The 16,283-nt window shown below is 36.9% G+C and overlaps 1 long non-coding RNA gene across 1 annotated transcript in view; it reads right to left on the bottom strand.

Annotated features, from left to right (window-relative positions):
* The window catches only part of LOC134800874 (uncharacterized), a 99,545-nt gene extending 83,468 nt beyond the window's left edge, over positions 1–16,077 (bottom strand). Inside the window, exon 1 of the long non-coding RNA XR_010145578.1 lies at positions 15,997–16,077. This is a non-coding gene — a long non-coding RNA (uncharacterized LOC134800874). The remainder of the gene's footprint in view (positions 1–15,996) is intronic.
* Between the last annotated feature and the right edge of the window lie 206 nt (positions 16,078–16,283).

Here is a 16,283-nt window from a genome sequence, read left to right as displayed (position 1 = left end):
ACAACACGAATTAATAACTTTATTACCAAGATTCGATCCCATCAGGATCGGGTATATCTACAGCTTTAAAGACAGGATTAGTACCAAATAATAATATAAATAAACTCTTTATTATATTAAAACTTGACCAAGAATAAAGAAAATTTGATTTTACGCACATTAACTTAATAAAGTATTAAAATTAATGGCATTGTCTGGAGACTAAAGCGCAAAGAAATAAAACACAAGTTGATAAATATTAGAAACGCACTGAAAATGGCCGCCGTCTCCAAGGTACTGTCCGCTCCGCAAATTGCCTTTTGTCAAAGTAAAGAGGCTACGGAAGGCTGAGGAAAACTGAATCATTTATTCAAATTTATAATTAAAACATTTATACTTTTTACCTGGAAGCCGATTTTAGGCTTACAATTTCCGCTGCTTTTTTTTTTCCATCCTCACATTGCATACTGCACGCATTTTGCACTCATAGTGCATTTTGTAAGCACAGTATCATACCGATAACTTAGCTAGTTTGTCAGTTAGTTTTACTGGCTATTGACCGCAAATCGACATCCATTGTGCCTGTTTTGAGTGAAAACGTTATTTTACAGTACATATGGTCCTATTTTCCCGCACTAGTGCCTAAAATAGCACTTTTCGTGCGTATGTCAAAAGTTTAAAGGGCCATATGTACTGTAAAACGTTGTACGATACACGTGCGAATAGGTAATTCGCAACTCGTGTCGATTTAAAACACTCCCTTCGGTCGTGTTTTAATTTGTTATGTTTTAGTGGATTTCCTTTTTTCCGCACTTGTATCGTAAATAACTATTTTAATTTAAACAGTCGGATGTAGATTAATAAATAAGAATTGAGTTCTTTATAGAAATATCTAAGTTTTTAAATTACTTTTTCCCGTAGGTAAAGGTTATATTATATCTTATTAACTTAATATTTGCAAGAAAACTTATTTTTTAATTTAAAGAGTCGGATGTAGATAAGTAAATAAGAATTGAGTTCTCTAAATATCTAAGTTTTAAAATTACTTTTTCCCGTATTCGTTATATCTAATTTACTTAATCGAACTTTTCCGGGTATACTTTAAGACTTTTGGGATGAAAAAAGCACTCAGATATTCACATTATTTGCGTAACTTATTTAAATACGATTGTAACAAGTATACTTTTAAAAGCCCCTTGTTATTTTATGCAAAACTCTTGGTATTCCACCAGAACGGAATACCTTTAACGCTTTTTGACATTTTACAGTTCTTCGCGAGAAATTAATTCGGAATGGCGCCCAAAAATGTTAAAATTCTATTTCGCACAAGCCTTATTCTGCACTGCTAAGCCAAAAGCGTTATTTCAAAAGAAAATTCATTTATACTTTAGTTTCTATAACTGAGAATTCCATTTTCAAAATCATTTGTTTTGAGATACTTAGCGCTATTCGGCTTAGGAGGGCAGTACTGTATTGCTTAGTGCGAAAATGTCTTAAGAAAGTATTATGACTGTGCGTTTTTTGCCTTATTATAAGTTTCATTTCTTTCTACTGTTTTGTTCTAAAAGGTTGTAAAATAGTGTATAATTTGTAGCGTTTCTTATCTTTTTTCATATAAGAGTTTCATTTCGAAGGGCTACTACTGCTCAGTTGAAAAAAGTCGTATGTTATAATGATGTCGGTACGTTTTCGGACTTTTTTGCTAAGATATATTTCACCCTTTTACAAGATAATGAATAATGCAGGTTGTTATAATTTATGGGCCGTTTTGTTTCCTGGGGCTTAATTGTTGGGGGCGTGTTGGGACGAGAAAATATTCTTAAAAACATTGCGTGAGAGAAATTTTGAATTATGAGAAACATTTTAAAAATATATTTTTAGTTGAATTAATTAATGTAGTTCATTATGAGGGGCTTTTTTGCGCTTCATCCCTCTATTCCCGGGCGTAGAAAAAATATTTAAAAAAACCGGACAAGTGCGAGTCGGCCTCGCCCACCGAGGGATCCGTACCTATAAGTATTTGTTGTTATAGCGGCAGAAATACATAATCTGTGGAAATATCAACTGCCTAGCTACCACGGTTCATGAGATGCAGCCTGGTGACAGATAGATGGATGGGGGGAGTGGGATGGACTCGGTGGGGAAGTCCGACTCGCACTTGTCCAGTTTTTTAGCATTTTCATTGCTCGAATAATAATTATTCCTCCAATAGGTACTTCTCCTTATTTATTCTCCTTAATTAAAAGGAACCAAATTATCTCGATCTTAAATTAAGTTTCAGGTTAGAATTAAAATAATTAATCTACTTATTTCTCTTTGAAGTAAATACTCGTAACTTAAATAAGTATAATCTACAAAAGCAAGCAATAGTTTTGAATCCATCTTGTGATCCCAAAGTCGCCGCCGATCGAACAGATAAGCCCCTTAAATAACTTGTGAAACCCGGGCCGAGTTCGCTGCCTATATAAATATACTATCACTTGTTCAATCAGATTTTGAAATTAAGTATCCTTTGCTCGGGACTTTATCTGCATTGAATTCCCGTTTCGCTATAAATATAATTATCTGGGAGACCGAGCTTTGCTCGAAAAGCATATAAAGACTCAAAAATGCGCGTTTTCCCAGAGATAAGACCTAGCTAGATCGATTTATCGCCCCCGAAATCCTCCATATACCAAATTTTATCGAAATCGTTAGACCTGTTTCCGAGATCTCCGAAATATATATATAAATAAACAAGAATTGCTTACATGGGACCCATTGCATTAAAGCAATATAAAAGTCAGAAATGATAGTCAAAACCCGATAGTCGTACTTCACTCGCGAAACGTTCCTAACAAAACGATACGTGTACGTGACGAGAGTCCATCTTGAAATATGGACAAACCAAGAAAATTGCGTTTTTGTCAGTGAAATATTGCTTTTATGGATATAGTTGCTATATAATCTTTGTTTGGGTAAAATATAAGGAATCGAATGGTATCCTTACTTATTTCCTTTATGGAAGTTTAAAAAACCTAAATTTTGAAACTTTCAGGTCCTGTATTTTTGTATTATTTCCATATCCCATCAAAAACATAAATGTAAAAAAGGAGAGCCAAGTTCAATACAAAAATTATGCTTGGCTGTGGGGTTCGCCGCAAAAAGAATGGAGATCTAAATGAGTGCCAAGTTCTATGCAAAATCCAAATATGTATTTATAAGAACAAAATAACATTATAAACAAGTATTAAACTCTATTTCTTTGCTTTATTGGATACCTATAACAATTGCTGTTATTTAAAAAAAATGTGAGATCTTAAAGCAGGTTAGATTTGACTTGGCCAGTTTTCATTACATCAGTCATTTTATAAAGTTATTCAACATATATATATATATATATATATATATATTGTAATTCTGATAAAAACTAGCCAAGCCAAATCTAACCTACTTTAAGATCTCACATTTTTTTTAAATAACAGCAATTGTTATAGGTATCCAATAAAGCAAAGAAATAGAGTTTAATACTTGTTTATAATGTTATTTTGTTCTTATAAATACATATTTGGATTTTGTATAGAACTTGGCACTCATTTAGATCTCCATTCTTTTTGCGGCGAACCCCACAGCCAAGCATAATTTTTGTATTGAACTTGGCTCTCCTTTTTTACATTTATGTTTTTGATGGGATATCAATACTTTTTGTAAAGAAAACAAGGCAGGTATTGAGATTTAATGTTTTTTCTTGTGTTTCCGCCGCATGTTTTTTCACTTCTGTTCTTTGTATTAATTATGTGGTGCCGCGCGCCGCCAACGACACACCGTTGGCCGGTCGTTTAGCGCGTATTACAAGTTTTTTGTATGGGGACACCACTTATTACTTATTTAAATTTCATCCTTCTAGGTCATCTGGAAGTAGGTTAGGTTTAGGTACTATATGTCAGTCACAATAAATAAAAAAATTGTATGGGGACCCCCCCTATTTATTAACTTTTTTCCTACGCTTACACACAATAACCGACCTGGATTCCAAATTTCATCCTTCTAGGTCATCTGGAAGTAGGTTAGGTTTAGGTACTTATATGTCAGTCACAATAAAAAATGTTTTTTTTTGTATGGGGACCCCCCCTATTTATTAACTTTTTTTTATTTTTAGATTTTTTCCTACGCTTACACACAATAACCGAGCTGGATTCCAAATTTCATCCTTCTAGGTCATCTGGAAGTAGGTTAGGTTTAGGTACTTATATGTCAGTCACAATAAAAAATGGTTTTTTTGTATGGGGACCCCCCCTATTTTTTAACTTTTTTTTATTTTTAGATTTTTTCCTACGCTTACACACAATAACCAAGCTGGATTCCAAATTTCATCCTTCTAGGTCATCTGGAAGTAGGTTAGGTTTAGGTACTATAAGTCAGTCAGTCAGTCCCAAAATTTACGACTTTTTGACCTTCATATCTTTATAACCGTTTGAGCTAGCTTCATGAAATTTAGGCTTCTAGATGTCCTTATGGATATAATTAAACACACGTAGTTTTATGTGTTTACGTTAAATATGTTTTGAGTTATAGAAGGGTCAAAAGTGGCACCAAGTGGTTCGTGTAAAGATACACTCGGCGCTGGCTAGCCAGTTCCTTTGCTTGAACTTGGCTTGACACGCTGCCGCGTGTCTAGATATAATTATATTATAGTATTTTACTAGATTTCGTTATAAAATTCAACATCTGTCATCATCCCTATTATGTATGTAGGTACAGTCGCCATCAGATATATCGGAGCGACCAAGGTGCTCACAAATATCGGAACACGCCTCTATTGTCAGGGCGTTAGAGCGCGTGTTCAGATATTGTGAACACCTTGGCTGCTCCGATATATCTGATGGCGACTGTACGTTAAGGTCCAGTTACTACCGACTGGGCTACCCGTCGGTAGTAACTAGTTAAAAAAAAATCTGTGTACAATTCCTAGCAACGAAAACTAGTACCAGACCAGAGAGATACCTGATACATGATAGATTCATGGAATATCAAAAATGTCATATTTATATTAAGTACTAAATCGTTTGTAAGGAAGCCTGCCTCGCTTTACCGGCTGAAAGAAACTTGTGTCGCTAAAAACATACTATACACTTAACTTTGAAAGTTTGTACCGCTCCGGATTAAAAGTACTTACAGCTACAATAGTTATCTGTTTTACAAGGGGGCAAAGTTGTTGTTTAACCGCTCGTGTTAATAATATTGATACCCGAGCAAGCGAAAGATTCTAATTAAGCAAATAATTAGATTAAATAAGCAAGAGAAAATGGATCCTGAGCGTCTTGAGGGTTTCAAAACACGAGGGTTAAACAAATTTGCCCCCGAGTGAAACACAAAATTCTTCACCACACCAACCCGAAGAAAATATGAACTGTAAAATATCAAACAATAACAAACCAAATCAAATCATATTAATTATCATATTCATCAGGTGATCCGTCTGCTCGTTTGTATGCTAGAATATCCAAACACACCCAGTATATTTAAAATACTATGTCAATCTCATAACTTTTCCGTATTCAGTCGGCTAAAAGAAATAACATTCCATGTCAATGCGTATCGAAAACAGACATAAATAAAATGACTCAGTTATCGCCATGTCTAACAATTCATACATAATAAAAACATTCATTCATCCCATCCTTTTCACACCAGTATTTTATACCGATCGTGTAAGCAAGAGAGTGTGAAATCTCTCCGATTTATTTTTCACAGCTCTATCACCATAGGTAGTGTAATCTAAATTGAGCTTAAATGTGTGAGAATAAAGTTGAATTTAACTTGCGACTAGAAAGGGCAGTAAATATGGAGTGTCTCGAATAGACTCCGCATTGTTTAAACTCGCTTTTAATGCAAAAATTAGATAAACCACTGATTCAAACTTAATGATTGTCCCCGTGGACTCGTAGTATGCTGGTGCGAGTCTTCTCCGATTGTACTTATAGCAACTATATACATAAACGCAATATTTCACCGACAAAATCGCAATTTTGTTGCTTCCTTAGTAAGATGGGCTCTCACTCTCTCAGGCACCGTGACGTCAATCAATTTATCGTTTAGTTAGGAGCGATTCGCGAGCGAAGTACGACTGGCGGACTTCGACTATCATTTCTGACTTTTATATTGCTTTAATACAATGAGTTCTATAGACATTTGATCCTAAAAACAAACCCGATCGATTGATACCGTCAAGGGCTGATTTAGACGGCGTGCGAACTTGCATGTGATTTTACTTACATTGCGGACTGTTGGTCCAATTCAACCGACCGATCAAAAACCGCAATGTAATGAAACTCGTATCGTCTAAATGAGCCCTAATAATAAATCATCCAGCCTACTCTCTAGATCAGCGGTTCTTAACCTTTTTCCATCCACGGACCCCTAGGAAATCAAGCACAAGTCCATGGATCCCTTAATAAAAAAAACAGCAATACATTTCAGACCGGTGAGAATAGGTGCGACTGCGGCGGACCCCCGTACATACTCGCGGACCCCCAGGGGTCCGCAAACCGCAGGTTAAGAAACACTGCTCTAGATGTTGACACGAATGCCTAGTCTCATGTGTAACTGATCTGTGCATAATGAAACATGCGAGTCTGTGGGATTTGCCCGTCGCATTTAGTCTTTGTTTTTCAATACGCAGCGGCAGTAAATAAGTTGGTGTGGATATTTTGTCGGCTTTACTTTATCCTGCGGGCTCAGCACGGTTCCATTTTTATCGCCTATCACTATGCGCGTCCCTTTCGCACTTAGATACTTGTTAGAACGTGACAGGCATGGCGACAAGCGATAAAAACGCGACCGTGCTACGGGGGCTGCTTGGTTTACTGCGAGTTACATGTATATTTTTCTAGATTAACTCATTTTGTTAATGTATATGATCTGTCAGTGTCAAAAATTACGTTTCTGGTGGAATAAATGTATTTGTTTAGGCTACCAACGATTTAACTTTACGTACAGTGACGACCGGTCTGGCCTAGTGGGTAGTGACCCTGCCTGTGAAGCCGATGGTCCTGGGTTCGAATCCCGGTAAGGGAATTTATTTGTGTGAATTGTGTGATGAACACAGATATTTGTTCCTGAGTCATGGTTGTTTTCTATGTATTTATAAATATGTATAATATTATACAGTGTGATTCAGGAGACGTGAGCAGGACTAATACTGCGCATTTCGTAGATTATAAGCAACACTTTCGTATCAGTATTAGTGAGGTTAACGTTAATTTTCTAGACGTGTTGAAAAAAAAGTTATTAATTTATTTACGACATGCGTGGTCACCCTAAAATTGCAATGCTAAACTACCGATATTCTGTGTCAAATTGAATGTCACCACTGTTATCGCGGTCTGGTTACTTTTGAAAACTCGTATCTCACTCAAGTTTGACAGTTTATTTTCTTCGTAATCAAAAATTAAAGAGGTTTTATGCTTATTAATTAGGTCTTGTAGGGTGACCATGATTGTAGAGGATTAAATTTTCCCTCACCAAAAAGTTAAAAAATAGGAAAAAGTCTGGTTGTTTCACCTAAATACGACGGTGATCGATCAATTATCAGTTACTGAGTGTGTAGGATTAGTCCTGCTCACGTCTCATGAATCACCCTGTATAATATCGTTGTCTAAGTACCCACCCACAACACAAGCCTTATTGAGCTTACTGTGGGACTTACAATTAGTCAATTTGTGTAATAATGTCCTATAATATTTATTTATTTATTATAGCTGTTTTGGCTACTCATATAAAATAAACAATAACATTATGGGGCAATAACAATACATAAAGCGTCCAATTGTCCCTTTGGGACAGTTTTGTAGTTGCATAGTGCTTTATAATGTCCATTTTAGTTTACTGCAATCATTCTAAAGTTGCTCTGGGACATAGATATGCGTTTTTTGGCTTTCACTGTTGTTTTCTTGCTACTAATATTGTCTTCGCAAGTCTGAAAGCGCTGGTGGCCTAGCGGTAAGAGCGTGCGACTTTCAATCCGGAGGTCGCGGGTTCAAACCCCGGCTCGTATACCAATGAGTTTTTCGGAACTTATGTACGAAATATCATTTGATATTTGCCAGTCGCTTTTCGGTGAAGGAAAACATCGTGAGGAAACCGGACTAATCCTAATAAAATAAGGCCTAGTTTACCCTCTGGGTTGGAAGGTCAGATGGCAGTCGCTTTCGTAAAAACTAGTGCTTTCGTCAAATCATGGTATTACTTGTCCTGCGGACCTCAGGCTCCCATGAGCCGTTGCAAAATACCGGGACAACGCGAGGAAGAAGAAGAATATTGTCTTCGCAAAAGGGCAACGCCGCTAGCGTCCTAGGCACCATTCCTGAAGATTATTTATGATATAAGTACCTATAAGTGTTGTTTAAAATATTTATTTGTTATACCTAACTTACTGAATAACATTAATTTCTCTTTAAAAAGCATAATCATATATATAAAATTGAAAAACCAGAACGGGATAAAAAACGAGGGAAGAAGCGAGATGGCGCCTTACAAATTTCTAAAAAAGTTTTTGACACGTTTCTCGAATACGACGCACGTATGATAAGAAAAACCTGTTCAAATCAATTATCTACATATGGGAATAGAACTAGAGCATAAAAACTATCGCTTCCGAAGCGTATTTAATTTACAATAAGGAAAATAAATTTTCATAACAATCTTCATTTTACGACATCCGCCATTTCTCGGCAACTCTCGGTTGCTTTCGTTTGGCGGTGCTACAGATTAGACCAAATAATCCGTAAGTTAAAGTAAACTAAATTATGTTTGTCATGTTGGTATACAGGTATTTCTGAGTTTTTTTACACGAATTAAAATAAAAAGTGCTGTCAACCTCAACGTTAGTCTATACAGCCCATACGAGTGATTTATGTCATATATGACTTATCATTCTTATCAATCAAAGTAATTACTATATTATTATTATCAATTTGTATTTTGTTGTTTTAAATTTATTTTTGAGTTATATTATTCAGATTGACTTTCACGGCTTCGGCAAACATTGCCATTCGTCCGGGGAACGGGCTAAGAATGCTGAGATGGGCCAAAAATACAGAGTTGATAGTAAGTTATGTAGGTAGATTAAAGTGCATGTTCAGATATTATTGAGCGACCTGATAAAAATAAGCAAATGTACAGTCAGCATTTTGTTGCCATAGAAATAAGGATGTGGTCCGATATAGTGGCGAAATATTGAGAGACAAAAGCGGCTAAATTCAGTGGTGGCTCGGACACTTAGAGAGAACGGGAGAGGATCGTGCCGTGAAGAAAGCGCAGGTACTTGGGACAACAAAATGGGAGATGCCCGAGTGGACGTCCTAGGTACCGCTGAAACGACGTAGTTGCTCAAGACCTGCTCAACCTCGGCCATGGCGACTGGCGAGAGCTATCGCAAGACCGAGAGGACTAGACTACCTATGTTTGTATGAAAAGGCGATTTAAGGGCGGTCGTCCATATTCGTCTTAAGGCGAAAATTAATCTAATGAACGTTTTTGCAACTAGGCTTATAAGAACAAATAATAATTTTATCTTGAAACAAGTTTTAAATAAATACGTGTAGATGAAAAAATACAATCTTGCCTGTTATCAAACCACATAATTTTTTGACAAATTTGCGAACTGAGTTATCCAAATAACGGCTACAAATAAGAAATCCCTATCACAGTTTTAAACCATGGCAGGGTTGAATACATAATAATGTCGGTATTTAACTAAACATAAGACGAACTCTTTATTTCATTTACGCGAGCGGAGCTGCGGGCCCGTCTAGTATTCTATAGTTTTCAACAACTGACATACCTACATAATTACACAAGAGCAGCCGATGCAACGGAGCCACGCCGTTTTGTCGACTAAATAGTGTTTAGTTTTAACAAAGAGAATAGATAGTATAGAGGGGTCCTGTCATAGTAAATTATGTAGTCACAGTAAATTTACTGCCATCTATCGACACACGACTACAACTCAAAATGAAAACGTATAATACTATCGAAAAAATTTATATATGTATATGGATTAATGGTTTTATTATGTTTATATCATTTTGACCCATGTTCATTCACTGATACCTACGAGTATGTGTTAAAATTGTTAAATATGAAACGGTGTCGTCAACGCCATCTAGCCGACTATAGGCCAAAGGTGTGTGCGCCATCTATCCGAGAATGACTTTTTCTTGATATCCGAGGCACGTTTTTTTCTTACACTTTATTCATCTTATACGGAGTTACATATATCTTTGGTTTTAAGTTTATAAAATACGTTAGTCTGTAAGGCAGGTATTTGTAATATGGGCCTTGTTGCCTGAATTAAATTTCTAAATAAATAAATAAATAATTAGGACATTTTTACACAAATCGATCTGGTCACACAGTTAAGCTCATTAAGCTCAATAGGTTTTGTGTTGTACAGTCGACGTCAAAAATATGTTTACACTTTTGCACCTTACTCCTTTGTAATAAGGCAAAAAGTGTAAACATATCTTTGACGTCGACTGTACTAGTCGACGATATATCGGGTGGAACAGAATGAGGGACTTTTCCGCAAACGGGAAATTGTTCAGGCTACGTAATTTATTTGAATAATTTTACGGTTTAACTCACTTGTTTTTAGTCACTCGCGCGACATGTTTCGGAGGTGTTATTAAGTGAGTCTAAACCGTAAAATTATTCAATTTTAGTATGTCTCACAACAGTTTAAATTCGATTACGTACTTTATTTTTCACTTATTAATCACGTTAATATTTCTAACCGTTTTTGAGATACTGTTTGTTAAACATTGATGCAAAATCTGCATGTGTCAACCCTAGCAAGTAGATCCTATTAAATGACATGTCTGTCACCAGGCTATATCTCATGAACCGTGATAGATGATGTATTTCTGCTGCCGCCATAACAACAAATGCTCAAAAGTACGGGACCCTCGGTGGGCGTGTCCGACTTACACGCGTCCGGTTTTATTAGTTTTTCGGTTTTCCGCCTTCGGGCAAAAAGCAGCGCCCGCGTTAGAACATGACTATATAGAATGCATCAAATTGACACACCAATATTGCATGCATCATCATTCATCATCATTTCGTGCCTGGTATGATTTCCTTGTCAAATTTGTATGCAATGAAATGACTGTAAATAATTATCAACAAAATTATAAATTTAAAAGTAGAATAATTACTGTCTTGGGTGAGACTTGAACTCTAACTTGAACTTTGCTGGCTATGGATGAGGTCTTGGTGGCTCAGATGGCAGTTCGCTGGAGTATCGATCCAGAGGCCGTGAGTTCAAGTCTCACCCAATACAGTAATTTTTCCACTTTTAAATTTATTCTAAGCTTAATAGCATCGATCGCAGACGTTTCTGCTTGTTAAAAATTAAAAACAAAATTATAGTTTAAGGTAAATAAATTATACGATGTGGTTGTTCAGAATGGTGTTGTTCAGCAATATCTACACACAAAAAGTCAGGGTCAGAGATAATAATAATAATTATAGTCTATGGTGGATGGTCTGGCGCGCTGGCGGTTTAAAATTCAAACTCGTCGGAATCCCGAATGTGTTCTAAATTCAAATGGCGACCAACGAACCGATGCGTTATTTAAATGACAGACTTTATTAGAACGACAAGTTTTTATATAAAAAAAAATATTTTTAGGCAACAAAGGCCCATATATACCTTATAGACTAACATACATACAATAAATATAATCTAAAAATCAATTATTATTATTATTATAGGAAAGCTTCAACCCGTGACTTTGTCTGCGTGGAATGATGATGATGATGATTGATAAAAACTATGTCCTTCTCGAATGTGCCAGGAAGGCGGCTTATTACCCATCCCTCAGGCGTTCTCATGCTAAGAATGCATCGGCATCCCTAAGCACACCTCGGCATCCCTAAGCACACCTCGGCATGCCTGAGGACGCCTCGGCATGCCTGAGGATGCCTCGGCATATGCCGAAGGATCCCTTGCCGCGCCTTGGGCGGTGGGGAGTCCCTTTATTTTCCATAAAGTTTTAAGTCATGTATTGTTTGTCATATTATCATTAGTCTTAAAACTGAAACCGTTAACTTTTCAGGATTTTCGTAAGGTTATCCTATAGATAGGTTAGGTTTGTTTTATGACAATCCAAAGTTACGCATTTCTGAAACAAACAAATTATGAGTAGGTAACGAAAATACGGACAAACAATACATTATGACTTAAAACTTTTTGGGAAACAATAGAGACCCGGGCGCTAGGCCTAAAGAGATTTAAGGATGACTCACGTTAGACCGGGCCGTATCCGGGCCGGAGCTTCCGGCGCTTACTTTTCTATGACATGATAGGCGATCACGTGATGCTTTCCATAGAAAACGATGCGCCGGAAGCTCCGGCCCGGACACGGCCCGGTCTAATGTGAGTCAGTCTTCTATAGTTCTAGTTCGTTGTCTATACATGTATACACATGTCTGATAAAGTGTGCAGCACTCGCAATACTTTCCACCTCCACACTTTCAACTCCAAATTGCTAAAAAACGAAAAAGTGCGGAATAGCGCGACGCAAAAATACACGGTGGTGCAAATTTTAACGATAGCAGTACGGCTACCACCAGTTTTGACATTGACAGATTAACTCGCGTCTACGTAAATTACTTTCTATACATCTCGCTTGCACTAATATGCGAGTACGAGCGAGATGCATAGAAAGTAAGTTACTTAAACGTGAGTGAATATGTCAATGTTAAAACTGGTGGTAGTGCTTCAGGAATGTGTAAAATGGGCCAAGTTCCGTGAGTGATGAAGAAGTTTATGTTTCGAATACACCATTGGAAGGTCGCCCTTCATTAGCCCCTAGAAATAAGATTAGATATTTTTTGTCAAATTCTAGATATTTTTCAATTTCTAGACGAAATTTTTTACATTAAATGGAAGATTAAGAATAAGAATAAGGCTTCCGTAGCTCAATTGGCAGAGCTAACGCACGGATTGCGTAGGTTGCGGGTTCAAGTCCTGCCGGAAGCGTAATTTTTCAATTTTTTCCTTTAATATAAAATTAAGAATAAGAAAGTTTTTATTGTCCACTGTGTAGGTATACATATAGATGATCTTTACAAATAAATGGTATCAATAGCTGCCCTTTGCGAACATACAATACAATTCTTAAAACTACTTATAAACTAAATAACTTTAATTGCGACATTCCCTCCGTGAGGCGCAAATTGACGGAAATGTGTTTCAATTAGGCATTTTGTATTTATCTCGTAAGCGAGTGCTTGTATATGTAGTATCTAAGTTATAAGTTTATAACATAACTCTTTATTTTGTTCTTAGTTTTTCAGTCTTTTTAGGGTTCCGTACCCAAAGGGTAAAACGGGACCCTATTACTAAGACTTCGCTGTCCGTCCGTCCGTCCGTCCGTCCGTCCGTCCGTCTGTCTGTCACCAGGCTGTATCTCACGAACCGTGATGTATTTCCGTTGCCGCTATAACAACAAATACTAAAAACAGAATAAAATAAAGATTTAAATGGGGCTCCCATACAACAAACGTGATTTTTGACCAAACATCAAACATCAAACATCAACATCAACATTTATTAAGCAAATAGGCCACAAGGGCACTTTTACACGTCATCATTGAATTTACATAATTACAAGCAAAAATAATAACATCAACAATTTTATAAAATAAAACTAACAATTCAATCTAACGTATTACAATTACTAAGAGATGTATATGGTCTCTTAATGTCTAATTACATAAAAAATACAGATACAAAACACAAAAAAAAAATCTATAATACCTATTTAGAGGTGTAAATGTCTCTAGGTGTCAGAACTATAAGATTATATAGTTTATCAAGTTATCCTTAGAGATGTATAGGGTCTCCAAGAGTCAATATCCTGTATAATTAATACATTCATTAAGAGAAAAGAAACATACGAGAGCAGAATGAGGCGTCTCACTGTAATTAATTAATAAAAATAAAGTTACTAAGTATAATAGCTTGTGTTAGCTTAAACAGACCAGTCTCCACAAACAGCACCCGTTCACGAGTATGACGCGTATCTCAGCCATCGCCTCCCTCAACCTTCATTCGGGAAAGTGGCGACCCGATCAACGACGCCACCGTAAGCAAAGACTTTTAAGCAACGTCGGGCGTGGTCAGTACTTGGATGGGTGACCGTTTTTTTTTTGCATATTTCCGTTTTTTTTTGCATTATGGTACGGAACCCTTCGTGCGCGAGTCCGACTCGCACTTGCCCGGTGTTTTTAGGGTTCCGTACCCAAAGGGTAAAACGGGACCCTATTACTAAGACTTCGCTGTCCGTCCGTCCATCCGTCCGTCTGTCACCAGGCTGTATCTCACGAACCGTGATAGCTAGACAGTTGAAATTTTCACAGATGATGTATTTCTGTTGCCGCTATAACAACAAATACTAAAAACAGAATAAAATAAAGATTTAAATGGGGCTCCCATACAACAAACGTGATTTTTGACCAAAGTTAAGCAACGTCGGGAGTGGTCAGTACTTGGATGGGTGACCGTTTTTTTTTTTGCTTTTTTTTTCGTTTTTTTTTTTTTTGCATTATGGTACGGAACCCTTCGTGCGCGAGTCCGACTCGCACTTGCCCGGTTTTTTTCTTTCTTTTTGTTTTTACACTATTGGTGTCCTGTCACCGGTAGTAGGTTTTGCTTATGTAAGCGAATGTTGTTAGTTTTGGTTTGAGTCTTATCTCTTTCATGTGTGCAATGTGTGTGCATAAGTATATGTTTTTATTACATATCTATTTGCGAGTTCCTGTAATTGGCTCTATATATCTATTTAAGATTCCATTGTCATTTAGTTAGGTGTTGGATCTCCATATGTAAATAAATAAATAAATAAATATATATATACTATATTAACTAAATTATTTACATTAAGTGTAATGAAGTTTAAATATAAATTTTCAGTTGAATGACTTACTTATAGTATATCGTCGGGTTCCTATTCTTATTTCAGAACGTGGTTTGCATTTATCTTGTAACATCCATTGGCAAAATATAATTTACTATTTTCCTGACCTTTTGACCAAATAAAACGTAGGTACATAAACACGAGTCGAAATTGCGTAAGTCTATCTTGACGCTCTCTACCGTGCACCATTTGGAACTCGGCTTCACCCGTTGGCATTTGAAGGGTTAACTCGCACGGGTTATTTAATGTTTTAGCGTGCGATGTTGACGCTCTGTGGAATATTAATATTGTGGCGGGTAAAGGTAGACGTTCACTTGTTAACGGAGGACGACGTGTGAATCTGTACCTCTAGTGTGAATTTCATTCTAAGCGTGTCGTGACGTACGTGTTTGCGTTGTCATTTTGTATGGGATTCTGAGTTTCCAAAACGTCCCGCTTGGCGCGCTGTTCATAATCCCATACAGAAATAGACATGACGCAAACGCGAACACACGCCACGCTATCGAATGAAATTTACACTAGGGGCTATTCATAAATTACGTCATTTCAAATTAGGGGGGGGGGGGTCTGGACATCGGATGACGGTAGCACGACGTAGGAGGAAACGGGGTCATTCGAAGCATGATTTTTGGATGATTTTAGGGGGGGGGGTCCAAAATTGTCAAAAATCGATGACGTAATTTATGGACAGCCCCCTAGGAGTTCTGAGCCTATCGAAGTTTCCGTCGAATATTATGATTGTCAATATTATTTTCATAACATTATTTTATAAAATAATAAAAAAACCGGGCACGTGCGAGTCGGACTCGCGCACGAAGGGTTCCGTACCATAATGCAAAAAACGGCAAAAAAAAACGGTCACCCATCCAAGTACTGACCCCGCCCGACGTTGCTTAACTTCGGTCAAAAAACACGTTTGTTGTATGGGAGCCCCACTTAAATCTTTATTTTATTCTGTTTTTAGTATTTGTTGTTATAGCGGCAACAAAAATACATCATCTGTGAAAATTTCAACTGTCTAGCTATCACGGTTCGTGGGATACAGCCTGGTGACAGACGGACGGACGGACGGACAGCGGAGTCTTAGTAATAGGGTCCCGTTTTACCCTTTGGATACGGAACCCTAAAAATAATAGGGTCCCGTTTTACCCTTTGGGTACGGAACCCTAAAAATAATAGGGTCCCGTTTTACCCTTTGGGTACGGAACCCTAAAAACAAGTTAACATTACAATAAATCTAATGTCTTTAATAAAATATCTTATGTCAACCATTTTATCCACTGAATACAATATTATAATAAAAAGAATCGCGGTCGCTAAATATTTATGATCCATACTCGT

The sequence above is a fragment of the Cydia splendana genome, chromosome 20 (assembly GCF_910591565.1).
Source record: "Cydia splendana chromosome 20, ilCydSple1.2, whole genome shotgun sequence".
NCBI classification, from domain to species: Eukaryota; Metazoa; Arthropoda; class Insecta; order Lepidoptera; family Tortricidae; genus Cydia; species Cydia splendana.
The sequence above is the reverse complement of the archived record's forward strand: the minus strand, read 5'-3'. Positions and strand labels throughout refer to the sequence as shown.